Below are 15,759 nucleotides of genomic sequence, written 5' to 3'. Positions count from 1 at the left end.
CCGGCGTATTTCGTGTTGCTGTAGATCCCTGATCTCCCTGCGGCCGTGACAGCAGGCAGAAGAAGTGAGAGCCGCTGCGGACATCAAGGGAGACCACGACACAACGTACCCAGCTGAGGCAGGTCAGGCGTGCGGTGTGAAGCCTGTGTGGAAAGGGGTGCCTCTTTCAGAAGAGCGCGCGCGGGCACCGGCGAGCCCCCCCAACGCGTTGTGTGAGCAGGCAGTGGAGCGCGAGCACTCGTGCGAGTGGAGCGCGAGCTCGCGAGTGGAGCGCGAGCGCCAGTTCAGTCTGCGTGCACTGTCAGAGAGCGGGGGCAGGCGCTGCGGCTCATAAGCCTGAACAGTGCCGTGGCAAGCTCTGTCCCCGCAGCGTGAGCACCAGCTCAGCCGGTGCACACAGTGAGGGAGCGGGAGAAAGCACCGCTGTTCGTGAGCCCGAACAGTACTGTGTGCAAACTCTGCCCCCGCACCATTGACCCCGCCCCTTGGGCCTTGCATTGATATCGCTTCAGGAGCAGCGATTTGAACTTTGGTATTGTGATGTATTATATGGACTTTACAGCTGGAGATGCATAAAAGTTGGTCCGGCCTGCAGTCAGCTGGGATAAATGGAAGGATGCCTTTGAGAACTATTTGGTGGCTATGGGGGGGGACAGATTCTCACCTGCACGCAAGAAAGCTCTGCTGATACATAATTTAGGAGTAGAAGGGCGAAGAATTTTTGATGGCCTTACTGGAAACCAAGTGTCAGGATCTGGCTACATGGATGAGTATGAGTTAGCTCTTGGTCGCCTGCGAGATCATTTCGAACCAAAGAAAAATGTCAGTTTTGAGAGGCACAAGTTTTTCCAGAGAATACAAGAAAAGTCAGAACCCGTAGAATCTTACATTGCATGTTTGAGGTCCCTGAGCTACTCCTGTGAATTTGGACAGTTGAGTGACTCATTAATCAGAGACCAGCTGATAAGGTGCACCAACAATGTCAGAGTTCAAGAAAAACTCCTTGCCAAAGACATGAGTCTGGATGAGGCGGTGGATCTGGCCAGGGGCATTGAGCAAACTACACAGTATGTCAAAGAGCTCAGGATAGACAAATCGATTACACCATCAGTAGCTGTGTGCGCTCTAGATCAAAGAAAGAAACCTAATCTTTTCAGTGGAAAGAGAGGGAACTGGAATATGAGAAGTTCTTGTCCTCGATGTGGGAGTTCCAGACACGGCGCAAATTTTCCATCGTGTCCCGCTAAGTTTGGTGAATGCTTCAAATGCAGGGGCAAGGGACATTTTGTGAACGTCTGCAAAGTCGCTGCTGTCAGTTATGTGGAACACAGAGCAGAAGATTATAAAGAAGAAAATGTTAGGAGGGGATATGACATACAGGAAGTGGCGGATGTGAGAGAATCAATCAACAAGCATGTTTTTGAGATATCAGCCTTATCTGGGGAGACGAAGGGCCCGGTGGACACATTTCTTGTTGATGGGTGTGAGCTAGTAATGAAGGTAGACACATGCTCGCCTTGGACTATTATATCCTGAGACACCCTAGTCAGTGTTTTAAGAAAAAGTGAGGACATAATTCAACCCACCAGTGTCAGAGCTTGCGGTTATGCAGAATCGGCTATAGACATTCTGGGGGAATTTCCAGCAAAGATACAGTATAAAGAAAGAAAATGTCAAGCTATTGTACTAGTAGCGAGGAAAGGTACCTCGCTGTTGGGTTGGGAGGAACAGAGGAGCTTAGGAGTGCGAGTTCAAGCCAGTGCTCCCAATCCTGTGACCATAGCAGAAGTAGAAGATATCTGGACCAAGGATTTCCCAGAAGTGTTTTCAGAAAAATTAGGCAAGCTGAAGAAATTTGAACACCATATAAAGCTCAAAAGCAATGCACAGCCTGTGGTACACAAGGTGCGGCAAGTGCCATTGAAAGTGAGAGATCAACTCAAGGAAGAACTGAAAAATGTAGTCTACAAGGGTGTCATTGAGCCAGTTACGGCCACTGAATGGTTGTCGCCCATTGTCTTAGTGGCTAAAGCAAATGGGAAACTGAGACTGTGCGTTGAACTTCGCACCTTGAACCAGAACATCATTGTTGAGAGACATCCACTGCCAAACATTTCTGAGACTCTGTCAACGTTGGGTGAGCCGAAGTGGTTTTCCGTCATTGATCTTTCGTCAGCATATCATCAAGTTCCATTATCCAAGGAATGCCAACACCTCACCTCTTTCATCACACCCGAGGGGGTGTTTAAGTATAACCGCATGCCTTTTGGATTGGCATCCGCGGCTTCTGTTTTTCAGAGGGTGATGGAAGAAGTACTCAGGGGTTTGAGAAAGGTCACAGTTTTTCAAGATGACATTCTTATCTTTGCAGAGAATGAGCTTGAACATGATGAAACATTGAGAGCAGTGTTGATTAGACTCAGGGAAGCTGGTTTGACTGTGCAGAGGGAAAAATGTAAGATTGCCGTGAAGGAGGTGGATTATTTGGGCCACAGGATCTCTTGTGAGGGAATTTCACCCAAGAAATCCCTTGTGGACAGTATTAGCAGTGCTCCTCAACCACAAGACAAAGAGCAGTTACGCTCTTTCATGGGGTTGGCCGAGTACTATCACAAGTTTGTTGACGGTTTTGCCACCATGTCTTCGCCTCTGAGGGAATTGTTAAAGAAAAATGCAAAGTATATATGGACTGATGAGTGTCAAAGTGCCTTCCTGAAAATCAAAGATGGTATTGTGAGTGCTCCCTCTTTGGGAGGGTTTGTTGCCAATATGAAAACTGTGTTAGCAGTGGATGCGAGTACTCTGGGTTTGGGTGCCGCCCTTTCTCAGTTTGATGCTGGCAAAGTAGAACACATCATAGCTTTTGCCTCTCGACCTTTGAGGGGTGCTGAAGAAAATTATTCTGTTGTAGAAAGGGAAGCTCTAGCAGTATCGTGGGCTGTTGAACATTTCAAGTTTTATCTCTGGGGTCAATTTTTCACCGTAAGAACGGATCATAAGCCATTGGTTCAATTGTTGGGAAGTGTGGACTGGGCCAAAGGTTCCCCTAGAATATCCAGATGGATGGTAGATTTACTAGCTTATGATTTTAGGGTTATATATATACCTGGGAAAGACAATGTAGTGGCAGACTGTTTGTCAAGGTTGCCTGTGCAAGACAACGACTCTAAGGAAGTGAGTGTTGAACAAGGTCTGAGCATTTATGAAGTAGACTATGAAGCCATAGGGAGAGATGAGTGGAAAGATGCTGATGAGATGGATGAAATAATAAAACAAGTAAAGAGGTGGACCAAAACAGGTTGGCCCAGGAAAGATCTTGTTGAGAAGAAATATGAGAGTTACTATGGAATAAAAGAAGAATTAAACTTATCTGAGGATGGTTTTCAGCTCAGGAAGGGAGCAAGGGTGGTCCCTCCTTGTAATGTTAGGTCCAAGTTGGTTAACATTGCTCATCAAGGTCATTTAGGCATGGGGGGCACGAAAAGACATATCAGGCAATCTTTCTGGTGGCCAGGAATAGATAGTGAGCTCGAGAAATGCGTGAGAGGTTGCAGAGAATGTGAGAAGAGTGATAAGAGTAAGGTTATTAGGGAGGCTCCCATAAGACCCGTGAGTGTTCCAAGTGAGCCATGGAAAAAAGTTGCGGTAGATTTGATGGGGCCCTTGCAAGAGTTGGGTAATGATTTTAAATACTTGATTGTCCTTGTGGATTACCATTCCAAATGGGTGGAGTGGAAGGCGATAAGAGAGGCTACCACTGCTCAAATGATTACATTTTTTGAAGAGGTATTTTACAGAGAGGGATTTCCTACAGAACTGGTATCAGACAATGGTGTTCAGTTCTGCTCTGACAGAATGGTAGAGTTCTTTAAAAAGTTTGGTATCAAACATTACAGAACGGCTCTCTATCAGCCTAGGGCAAACGGTTTGGTAGAGAGAGCAAATCGATTTATAAAAGGAGGGCTACAGTTAGCCATGGTGTCAGGTCTAAATTGGCAAACTGTGTTAAGGGAGATGGTGTGGAATTACTGCACGACTCCACATTCTGTTACCAGAGTTTCCCCATTTATGTCACTCAAGGGTAGGCAACCAGGAACCAAATTGTGTCCGGGATGGTTGGATTTAGCAAAGAGTACTTATGTGGACAGGACCAGAGTTATGTCACTCATAAGAGAGGCTCAGAATGAGTACAGGGAGAGGGCGAATGCTGAAAGGAAGTCCAAAACAATAGTTTGGAAAAAAGGAGATATGGTTTACATTAAAAACCCGAGAATGTCCCCTAAGTGCATTGAGAGCAAATTCATTGGGCCCAAAAGAATTTCTGTAGTGAGAGGAAATGTAGCTATCATGGAGGGAGGTGAATGCTGGTCCATGTCAAGGTTAGTGAGATGTAACAACAATGGGCCAGTTGAGGATGGTGAAGGTACTGAGGGTGACAATGATGATAATCTGTTATTGAGTTCTAATGCAGACAAGAGTGTGAACAATAATGTATCAAAAGAGAGCAATGTAAATGTAAGTTTGGGGAGAGTGAGGAGTAAACCTATCTGGTTAAGAGATTATTATCTTAAATAAGTCAACATTGTAAGGGAGGAGATGTGTTGGGATGTTACTTTTAATACTTTATTCAAGGTAGATTTAAAATGTTACATGTGTTCATACAATTAGTAGTTGCTGTTCTGTTTCATTACCTATCCATTCATTATGAGGTAATGCATTCCTTTCAGAGTGTTGTGCTTTGAGAAGGTTCTGTTGTGAGTCAGTTGGTGAGGTTGCTGGAGGCAGCGCCTGCTGTCACAGACAGATACTTAATAAAGTATCAAAGTAATCATTCTTGATCTGGACTTCAATTCCTAACAAGTACCAACAGCAACCCCAACCACGTGTTTCAGCCTTGTTGGGCCTCATCAGTGAGGTGGAGCTGTGCGTCTCTGAGAACATGGGTCCACGGCTGGGTTCCCCAGGTAACCTATGGTGACCAACCCCAAGTTCCTTGCAAGAATACTAAAAAGGTATCAGGCGCCCCTCTCTAGAAAGAGCATGGCATGGCAACCTGTTGAGTGGTGTTTACCCACTTTCAGAGTCCGCAGCCATCGTGTTGTGTTGATGTGTTGAAACGTGTTCTGGGCAATAAACGGCATATGGTGAATACAACCTCGGCTTTGGACAATGCTTGATCTAATAGGGGCAATGGTTGGATTGATGGGTTGGGATGCTAGTGATGCATTTGGTGTTTAGGAATATTAGGTTAGCTTTGGATCCATTCACTTTCAGGAATGTATTTTACGTGTTTCATGATTCAAAGGCAGATGACCAGGTTTGTAGCATCTGGTAAAGATGTGATTGCGTTGGGCGTCTCACCTGAGTGGCCAACGATTTAATGAAATTGGTATCTGAATTCCCCTCCCAGCTTCTGCAGTTCCTATTTTCTACTTCCTACTGCCAATTTCAATATTGAAGAGCGTCGGCTGTTTCTGCTCCCTGCTCGATTTAGCTGGATCTGCCATTTGACGTCTACATCACAGAGCTAATAATGGAAAGAGTTAAATGATTCTAATACTCTCTAAACCCTTTTAAATATATACTTCTGTCAGGCCAACATGGACCCTACTGACAGTATGAGATCTGCAATGCAATGGATTTTCTTCAAAACTGTTATATAAATACTCTGCATTATTCTATTGGAGGAGGCCTTATTCTCACATTTGTGGCCAAAATCAAAGACAACTCTATGCTTTACAATATTGAAGCCGAATGGCATATAAACAATATATGACATATAAAGCATTGAGAAGCAGACAGTCGAGTGTTAGTGTTATCTGCAATTACCCATCTAATTGTATTTCAAATACTAAAAACGGGGAGATAATTTAATGATACTGTTAAGCAATTGTATCCGATAGATATTTCACTCCAAGGAAGGTATTGACAGGCGTGGCATCATGAGGTCCTTCCCCAGCGAAATATCCTAATTATTCCCGATAGCCACCAGTAATGACGTCATTTCCAGGTTGACTTTGAAATAACAGCTTAACCAAGTGGCTTAAAGGGAAGCCAATGAGTCTTAAAGGGAAGCAGGTTTCTTTTCTACGGTTCAACTTTGAATGGGAGAGAGTCCCCGTAGCCTCAGGAGCTTCCCCCTCACATATTGTTGTGATGTGCTTTCTATCTGCTCTGCCTTCCCTTCCTACACCCATGATGTCATCCGAGTTCTGTGTGTGGAGTGCTGCTGTGTGGGAGGCTTACAGAGTGTCCTCTCAATGACAGTTTGAAAGAGGCTGGCTGAGTGAGAGGGTGTGCGGGTGGATGTCCCTTTACCTGATGTATGTCCTGTGTGGCTAATTGCTTGATTGATTGATTGGTTGTTTATTTGTATAGCGCCTACACACAATGTGTTTCAAAGCTCTTCAAGAAGGGAGGGAACATGGGAGAAAAACAAATTACATTCTTACAAGTCCTTCAAACAATTCAGAATGTGAAATAACTATCCTACTAGGCCTGGCGACATTTCTGATAGTGCAAGTGCTGAAACATGTATGGAGGAGAGGGAGGGAAAGAACATGAGAACAAACAAGCAGTAACATTACTATGCCTGGCGACAATTGATGTAGTGCAAGTGAAAAACAAGAGGAAGGGGAGGGTAGAGTGGGGTGAGGGGAGGAACAAAAAAGTGACTAATGACTATTCTGTTTGGTCTGGTGGCAGTTCAGAATAGAGCATGATGGGGAAAAGGGAGGGGAGCAAGCAGGGTACCTGCTGGGACCTGTACTGTACCTGCTACCTATAGCCAAGAGAGTAAATCCTTCTTCCCTTTGTACCTGTATGTATTGTTTCCTTAGATGACTTGAACATTGGCGAGGAGTTGGACCCACTACTGCCTTACTGCTGCCTGTTGCTGTGATGGGGGGCATCTCAGAGACATCCACCACCCCGCCCAAACAGAACAATACCCGCCTCCTGCATTACCTGTGTGCCAGCTTCTCAGAGGGTTGTATGCTAAGTGACCTTTTCACAATTGACCTTGGGAGAATTGACCTTGGGAGAATTGACCTAATTTAGAAGGTCAATTAGGACATATACGCGGGGGGAAACCCACCACAGCCCCCCACCCAATCCGAAACCCCCTGCAACTCCCCACCCAATCCCCTTATATTATTTATAATCCAAAACCAACCCAATACATATATAAATAACTAACATAATATAAAGGTCAATTGTGCAGAAGGTCAATTAGGACCACTATAATTAGGTCAATTGTGCAAAAGGTCAATTGTAAAAGGTCAATTTGGGTAATACCTCTCAGAGAACCTACCATCCAACCTGCTAATGACTGCCTGCAACACTCTCATGTGCTTCATGCCATAAGTTCAACTATACCGAACTATCATCTGAGCAACCTAGTCACCATGTGCCGCCTGCCATTGCCTGCCATTTCTGCTGCCATTCATTCGACATGTTATCCTTGATGCAGGATTTCTCTGGGTTTTCATGGACTGTGCTTCCCTCAGGTACCATGCAAGTCGCCCTGACACGGTACATATCGTAACTGATGTATGCCTGGGGGAACTACCATACAGTAATGGACAAACACAGAATGGTGGGTGTTGTTACCTGTTGTTATTTCACAAGAAGCGGGCCTTCCAAAGCGGCTCACGCTGGCACTGGTCATTGTGCCTCTGGAGCATGGTGCCATTGCTGCTCCAGAGCTTCTCTGTGTTCCCTGCGAGGAGCGATACTGATGGCGTCAGCCGGCCAATGGTTGCACATTCCTACTGCCATGCTGGACATTCTTGGTGTCGTGACATGCATGTGTAGGTGAATTCACAAAGGTCAAGTGTCCCAGTTCCAGCCCGGGCTTGATAAGCATGCCGCAACACCTAAGCATCTTGTGCTTTTGCCTGGTCACACTGTTACCATTTCCTCTGTGGATGCAATGTCTTCTATGAAAGCTGCTTCATAGGGGCGATGGACCTGCGGCAATGATCCAGAGATACTGTGGGGAATAATGTCTGTGTCTGGTTGGCTAAAGCATGTACTGTGAATGGCTTGAGCGTGCCCATCGGGGCGAGAACTGCCAGCAATTAGATCTGCCAATGATTTTGATCAGGTGACCCTGCTGTTACTACCACCAGCTTAATATCCTGTTGATGCCTCCTGATTTTGTGCTAATTGATGGCAGCATACAGTGTCACAGCCCTAGTTGTGATGTGGCACAGTTTTAAGTGATGCCTTCGGTGTTGAGTCTGTATGAATATGCATATCATGACCTCTGTTTTTATAGTATTCAGTGCTAACATCTGTATCAATGCTTAGAGTGGGTGTTTTACTAAACATGCTTTCCCACAATCGTCAACTTCATAGAATACGTATGGACCTTGTTAGAATGATTATTTACAGTTGCCTATCTCTAACTGGTACCTACGTACCGCACTCCCTTATGTAATATGTTACAGGACCTGTTCCACTGACTCTCGCTATACTGGCTGCGTAGCCCAGCAAGCCCTGAACCCAGGGTGGAGGGGGCATCAGTGTTCAGTTTTTTTATTTATTTGTTCGAAGTTGTATTTATTCTTTTGACACTTACATAAACAATGAGTCAAAAATACAATAATTCTAATGTAAAGTATAACACTTATTTGAACACATCATAACAGTCCAGTCTACAAAGGAAAATGACAGAGAGAAGAAGATGGGAGGGGAGGTGAATAAAAGAGTGGAGAAATGCAGATAAAGAGAGAGAAAAAAAAACCTAGAATGTGATTAAAACAACTAAGCATAAAGGTCATTGAACACCCCCCAGATCATCTCATATTTATGATGCTGATCTTTAGCGTTAAAGGATACTTTCTCCCTCCTTTACAGAAGAGACAAACTCTGCAACCAATCATCAAAACAGGGGGCGGTATCGCTCTTCCAGAATTTCAGAATTTGTCTCTTAGCAAAAAGAAGGGCTCTATATGTCCAGAATAGTTTACCGCTAGTCAATAAAATATCTGAAGGAAATAAGCCCAACACACCAAAAAGAGGGTCTCTTGAAAGAGATAGACCCAAAACCAGGTCTATTCTCTGGAAAACTCCATCCCAGAATAGCTGAAGCTTACTACACAACCACAACACTTGAACGAGATAGACCCAAAACCAGGTCTATTCTCTGGAAAACACCATCCCAGAATAGCTGGAGCTTACTACACAACCACAACATATGAAAGGTGGTGCCCACATTCCTTTTACACTTCCAACAAACATCCTCATTGCACAACTTACACAACCTCATCTTCCAAGGAGACCAATACAGGTAGTGGTTAATCCTCTGCTGCGTATACCGCAGTTCTAAATCAACTTTGTATTTAATTGGACCTGCACACATGTGGTTCCATTCAATATCCGACAACAAACAACCCAAGTCTGAATCCCAATTTTCTCAACCCCCTTGTGCTGTTAACTTAAACGTAGTAGGTGTAGCTAATTTGTATAAAGTGGATGCAGAGAGTGGCATGGTCCTCGAGGGGAGTAAGATCGCAGGCGGAGTGTGCATTGTAGCAATAACCTTAGCAAAGAGGTCCTGCAGTACATTCTAACGGCAGATTGCTATTGCTTTCAACTTATATTTAAAGCACACAAATTCAAAGTCAGCCACACTCTGGCCATCATGGACTTGTACAATTCTCCACATACTTGCTTTTTGCCATGAAATACACGATAAAACATAGTTACCCTGTTTAACAGCTGCATACAGTAGATACTTCTCATTACATCTACGCCATTCTTTCACAACATGTTTTATGAAAGGTGGAGTCATACAAACCGGCAACCTTTTGTCTGCAAACAGAATACTATCTAGGGGTGTGTGCGAGACAGATTCCCTCTCAATTGTAACCCAGCCTGCACAGTTAATTTGGCCAGTCGCAATACAGTGATGCAATGTACGTGACATAAATGCAGTGTGGTAGCGTTTTATGTCAGGATAGCCAAAACCACCTAGATGCACAGGTCTGTGAAGGACATCCTTTGGGATTCGGGCACCGCCTCCTTCCCCCCACGCACTTTTATTCAAGGATTTATTAATACTCAAAAGTAGATTATTTGAAAGCGGTAGAGGGAGCATACTAAAAACTTGGGAGCAAAGTCATCTTCACTACTTTAACCTTGCCCCATAGGGTCAGGCTTAATTTCTCCCATTTACAACAGAGTCTATCTATTTCCTCAAGTTTCAGGTGAGTATTATTCACGAGTAGTGACTCAATATCTCTATTGACATGAATACCCAAGTACTTGAGACCCGAGTCAGCCCACACTTCTCGGTCCACATCAAATAACCCCCAATGACATGAAAGGGAGATTGGGAAATTAGAGCCTTTGTGACATTCACCTTATAATTAGAGAAACTAGAAAATTCCTGTAATGTCAATAGAAGTTCCTGATATGAGCACTCGGGATCTGAAATTAAAACCAAAAGGTCATCTGCATATAAGAGGACTTTTGAGATGTAGTCCCCAAACGAAATGCCCATTATACCTGGATGATTTCTGAGCATAACGGCAAGTGGTTCAATGAATAAATCAAACAATAATGGAGACAAGGGCAAGCCCTGACGAGTCCCTTTTTTGAATCCGGAAACATTCTGATCGCCAACCATTAATGGCCACAGCCGCCTTTGCACCGCCAAAAAGTCGAAGGAAATGTTGTCCACAATTTAGTTTAATCAAGACTTGACGTAAGAAAACCCAACTCACCCTGTCAAAAGCCTTTTCCGCATATGCATCTGCAGAATGTCTCTTTAGGTAAATAACATCAAGCAATTCCTGTAACTTATCAAAGCTATTTATTTTGCTTACAAAACCTGCCCTATGTTTGTGAATCAGTTTCGGAAGCAAGCCATTTAATCTTCTAGCAAATATTTTCGCTAAGAGCTTTAGTTCTCACATAGCAAGGGATTTTTACCTGGTTTCGGAATTACCATTATTAATGCAGTCTGCATTGACCTAGTGACCGCCTCATTATGTATGATCTCTGTATACAACTGTGCGAGGAAAGGGGCCAGGATCTGATAAAACTCTATTGGGAATCCATCAAGGCCAGGGCATTTACCATTCGCTGATGCCTTTATGGAATTTTCAATTTCCTCTACTGTTATTGGCGCATTGAGATCTAATCGTTCACACTCATTCAGACTTGGCATATCTATTGAACAAAGATAGTTATTAATTTCCAACTCAGAGCCAATTTCATCAGCCCTATATAGAGAGGCACAATATTGTCTAAATTCCTCACAGATTTGCTCATTCTTTCTCATTATTGTTCCACTCCCATCCACAAAATTAAACAGCTGTCTGTTATTCTCCTTCTGCTGTAAACGGTTTGCCAACAAGGCTCCTGGCCTCTCACACCGTTCCCAGAAAGCTTGTCGCGAATAGAATAGATGTGTCTCTGCCTTATGATGAAATTCACAATCCTAAGTCTGTTTTGCATTGGACAAAGCCAACATATTTTCCTTACTTGGACAACCACAATAGCGTACCTCACTTGCTTTATACTCGTCCTCTAGTTTGACCATAACCTTTTCCCATTGGCGTTTCCTGTATGAAGTGAAACTAATAATTTTACCATGCAGTATTGCCTTCAACGCATCCCAAATCACTGATATGGAGTTGACTGAATGTAGGGTATCCTTCATAAACAGTGATATTTCTGTTTCTATATGTTAAACAAATTCCAAATTAGAGAGAAGCTGTGTGTTCATACGCCATTGTTTCTTAGATCTCAAACCGCCTGCAGACTCATCTAACGCCAACATAACAGGGGTGTGGTCTGAAATCACAACATCACCAATTGCAGTATTACAAACGTCCCCACATAGACTTCTACTGACAAGAAAAAAGTCAATTCGTAAAGACGTTCCATGTACCATTGAATGAAAAGTATAGCTTCTACTCTTCAGTAAAACCAAAAGGTGATGTCTGGATGGTTTTGAATAAATCATAACCACGGTCTCAGCTCTGGGCAACCCTCCAGGCCATTATGTTTCAGCCTGCCAAACCATAACAGAAGGGGCAAAACCATATGCAAATCAGGCTTGGTCCTACCCCAAAAGGGGCAGTCCAGCCTGAACTGCTAGGTCACATCCCTTCTGCATGAGACCACAAGCATCCCCAGACATGTTTCAGCCTTGTTGGGCGTCATCAGTGAGGAGTATCTGGGGTCTCTAGGCCCGGCAAACTCGAGACCCACATCTGGGCATACCCGTCCCACTCAGGTGACTTTAGCAAAATGAAAAAGTGATGGCTGGAAGGTTTTGAATAAATCATAGCCACGGGCACAGCTCTCGGCAACCCTCCAGACCATTGTTTATCAGCCTGCCAAGCATTACAGAAGGGGCAAAACCATATGCAAATCAGGCTTGGTCCTACCCCAATGCCAGTGGGTCAGATTCATTCAAAACCTTCCACCCATCACTTTTGTGGTTACAGTTTGTCTCACTTTGTGAGAGAGGGTATGCCCAGACGTGGGTCCCTTGCTCACTGCACCATAGGGAACCAAGCTGCACCTCACGGAGGAGGCCCAACAAGGCCGAAACATGTCTAGGGTTGCTTGTGTTTCCGTGCAGAGGGGACAGGCCTAGCAGTTTGGGCTGGGCTGCTACCATTGGTTGCTGTACCTGACTGATTTGCATATGGCTGGACCCCTTTTGAATGGCTCAGACGGGCTAATAAACGGTGGTGTGGAAGGTTGCCCAGAGCAATGCCAGTGGTTCAGATTCATTCAAAACCTTCCACCCAACACTTTTGTGGTTATAGCTTCTACTCTTCCCCATTACAATCCCACCAAATGTCATGCAAATCCTACTTATCTAACAATCTTAAAAGTCCCTTTCTCGCTTTAGCTTCAGCATAAGAACTAGCCTGTGTAGTCTTATCCATTTTCATATCAAACGTAGTGTTGAAGTCTCCCCCAATCTCTGTACAGCCCAGTTGCTCCAATACTCCATCCAGTATTAAAAAAAACTGCTTGGTTCACATTAGGTGCATAAATATTCACAATTGTCATGTATCTGTTCTCAATATGAAACTTGAGTGCAACATATCTCCCCCCAAGGTCCGCACATACACAATCAGTCCTATATCTCAAGTTGTTCCGTTTTAAGGATAGTTTGCTTGCTAGGTGGTTGAAATGCTTATGCTTGTGGCGCTGCACTACCTTTGTTTCCCATCCTTGTTACTTGATTTTTTGAGTGTGTGTGTGCCGGGCACTACATTACTATCCACCTGCTTCTGAGGGAGTGTGTTGAGTGGCTTGGTCACATGTGATGCATGGACATATTTGCTTGTTGCTTTGGTGCTGAATGTGAGCACTTGATATGTGAAAAGGTGTCCCCCCTGCAGGTGACTCACACTCGTGCAGAGTCATCTTGTTGCCCTGTTGGTTCCTGTGTGTTGTGCACACTGTCCATGGGTAGGTTAATAGATAGTGAGTGATGGTGCTTTAGATAGTTTTCGAATGGGCAGGGGATCTGGTGTAGTATCATTTCTGTGTATGTCTGAGTGTGCCACCGTCAATGCCCGTTTACTCAATTTACCCAACCCATCTTGGTGGGTTAGTGATCTGTGATGGTCTCGTGCACTTGGGGGAGTGGGAGGACGCTAGGCAATATTAAATGCTAATTGTTCCTTTCTTCTCTCCACCTCCACTGATACCACTGCATTGCTGCCCTCCCAGTCCTTACTTCATCTATGTCTCATGCTCGAGGAAAGTCTTGCACTCGACTGAATATCAAGTGTTTACTCATGTGTTCTCACAGCCAGAAGCTGACCAACTCATCCCACACAGCTGCAATGACTACCTGATTGATCTCATACCCAATTAGAAAATTTCACAGGAACAAATATATTCTTTGTCTACAGTATTATAACGTCTCCTGAATACTTTCATGGATTACTCCCTGCAGAAGGGGTTGATTCACCAATCTACCTTGCAGAGTGCTCAGATTTCCCATGGCCATCCAGTCATTTCAGTGCAGATTGGTGAAACAGTGTGGAATTCTATAGGGAACACACACAAAGCCACAAACCCAGAGACTTATGCTGAAATCCGGTGAAAGGGGTAGGGTGTCCAAATGTCATGTAGCCAGTAATGTCTGGAGGGTCAGAACAGGTGACTCTGCAAAACCTGCAAATTGGTGAAACAGTGTGGAATTGTATAGGGAACATACACAAAGCCACAAACCCACACGCAAATGTTCACTTTTCCTGAGATCTAGGGAATGGGTGGGCTGTCCAGATATCCTGTAGCCAGTAATGTCTGGAGGGTCCTAACAGGTGACTGTGTAAAATGTGGTGCAGATTCATGAAACAGTGTGGAATTGCATAGGGAACATACGCAAAGGCACAAACCCAGAGACCTTTGCTGAATTCCATGGAAAGGGGTGGGGTGTCCAAATGTCACACAGCCAGTAATGTCCGGAGGGTCCAAACAGGTGACTCTGCAACATTTGGGAGTCTCTCTGCCAGCACAAACACAGCCCATTGACCTGTTCTTGGGTGGATGGCCCATGGGAGAGTCTAAACCAAGTCTTTAGCTCACTGTCCCTTTCACAAGGGAGAAATATCCCTGCATATCAGTCTTTGTCCTGCCCTGGGGCAGCCCAGCACCGAAATGCTAGGCAATTCTTCTCTGAACATGAGTACCAACAGCAACCCCAGATAAGTGTTTGGGCCTAGTCGGGCCTCATCAGTGAGGTGGAGCTGTGTCTCTCTGAGAACAGTGAGCAAGGGGTCCACGTCTGGATTCCCCTGGTAACTTAGGGTGAGACCCAAAGTTACATAAAATGTAAAGCAAACCGGGTTCTGGGAGTGTCTCTACCAGCACAAACACAGCTCATTGACCTGTTGTTGGGTGGATGGCCCCTGGGAGAGTCTCAACCAAGTCTTTAGCTCACTGTCCCTTTCACAGAGGAGAAATATCCCTGCATATCAGTCTTTGTCCTGCCCAGGGGCAGTCCAGCACCAAAATGCTAAACAATTCTTTTCTGAACAAGAGTACCAACAGCAACCCCAGACACGTCATTCAGCAGCAGCTACCTCGAGGAGAGGGCAGGAGCCCTTCCTTCCTCCGCAAACAGCAGCTCGCAGCCAGAGCACGAGCCGACCCATGCCGATGCCCACCCACGACATCTAGCCACACCACGACATCCTGGAGAGCCATCCGCTGTGGTAAGACTCCCTTTCCCATGACCACCCTTGCCTGCACAAAGAAACCCGAATTTGCACAGGCCATTGAGCATGCAACCACAATATCGCTTTGCCTGACCTCCTCTGCCTGACCCTGTGATGCCGGGCGCAGTGCGGCGCCATATCGAGGCTGGTGCCTCGTTGCTAGGTTACTAGCGGCCTTTTGAATAGGCCATATCCGCCGGCAGGCGGAAACGCCCGCGGCCTCTCCCAAAGGCCCATACTAAGGCCCCTGTTTGCCCCCTGTTTGCATCTTGGAGCGCAACGGAGCACCCTACTCTGTTCTTCTTTTACAAAAAGTATGCTCACTGTATCAGCATCTCCACCTAAAGCCTGGAGGAGCAGGAGCTCCCTCCATCCACTGCAGGAGCAGCAGGCTACAGGATCGATGCCCGCGTGCCTTGCCAGATGCCTGGTAGGCTATATGCCTCCCCCAGCTGCACTCCAGATTTCGGCAGCATGATTGTTTTCATCTCGTGCCTATAGTTCTTGGGCTCTCACTAGCAAACGGCATCTAGATTACTTTTTTCTGCCG

The sequence above is a fragment of the Ambystoma mexicanum genome, chromosome 1q (genome assembly GCF_040938575.1).
Source record: "Ambystoma mexicanum isolate Mex_15411 chromosome 1q, UKY_AmexF1_1, whole genome shotgun sequence".
Taxonomy (NCBI): Eukaryota; Metazoa; Chordata; class Amphibia; order Caudata; family Ambystomatidae; genus Ambystoma; species Ambystoma mexicanum.
Note: the sequence above shows the minus strand (reverse complement) of the source record.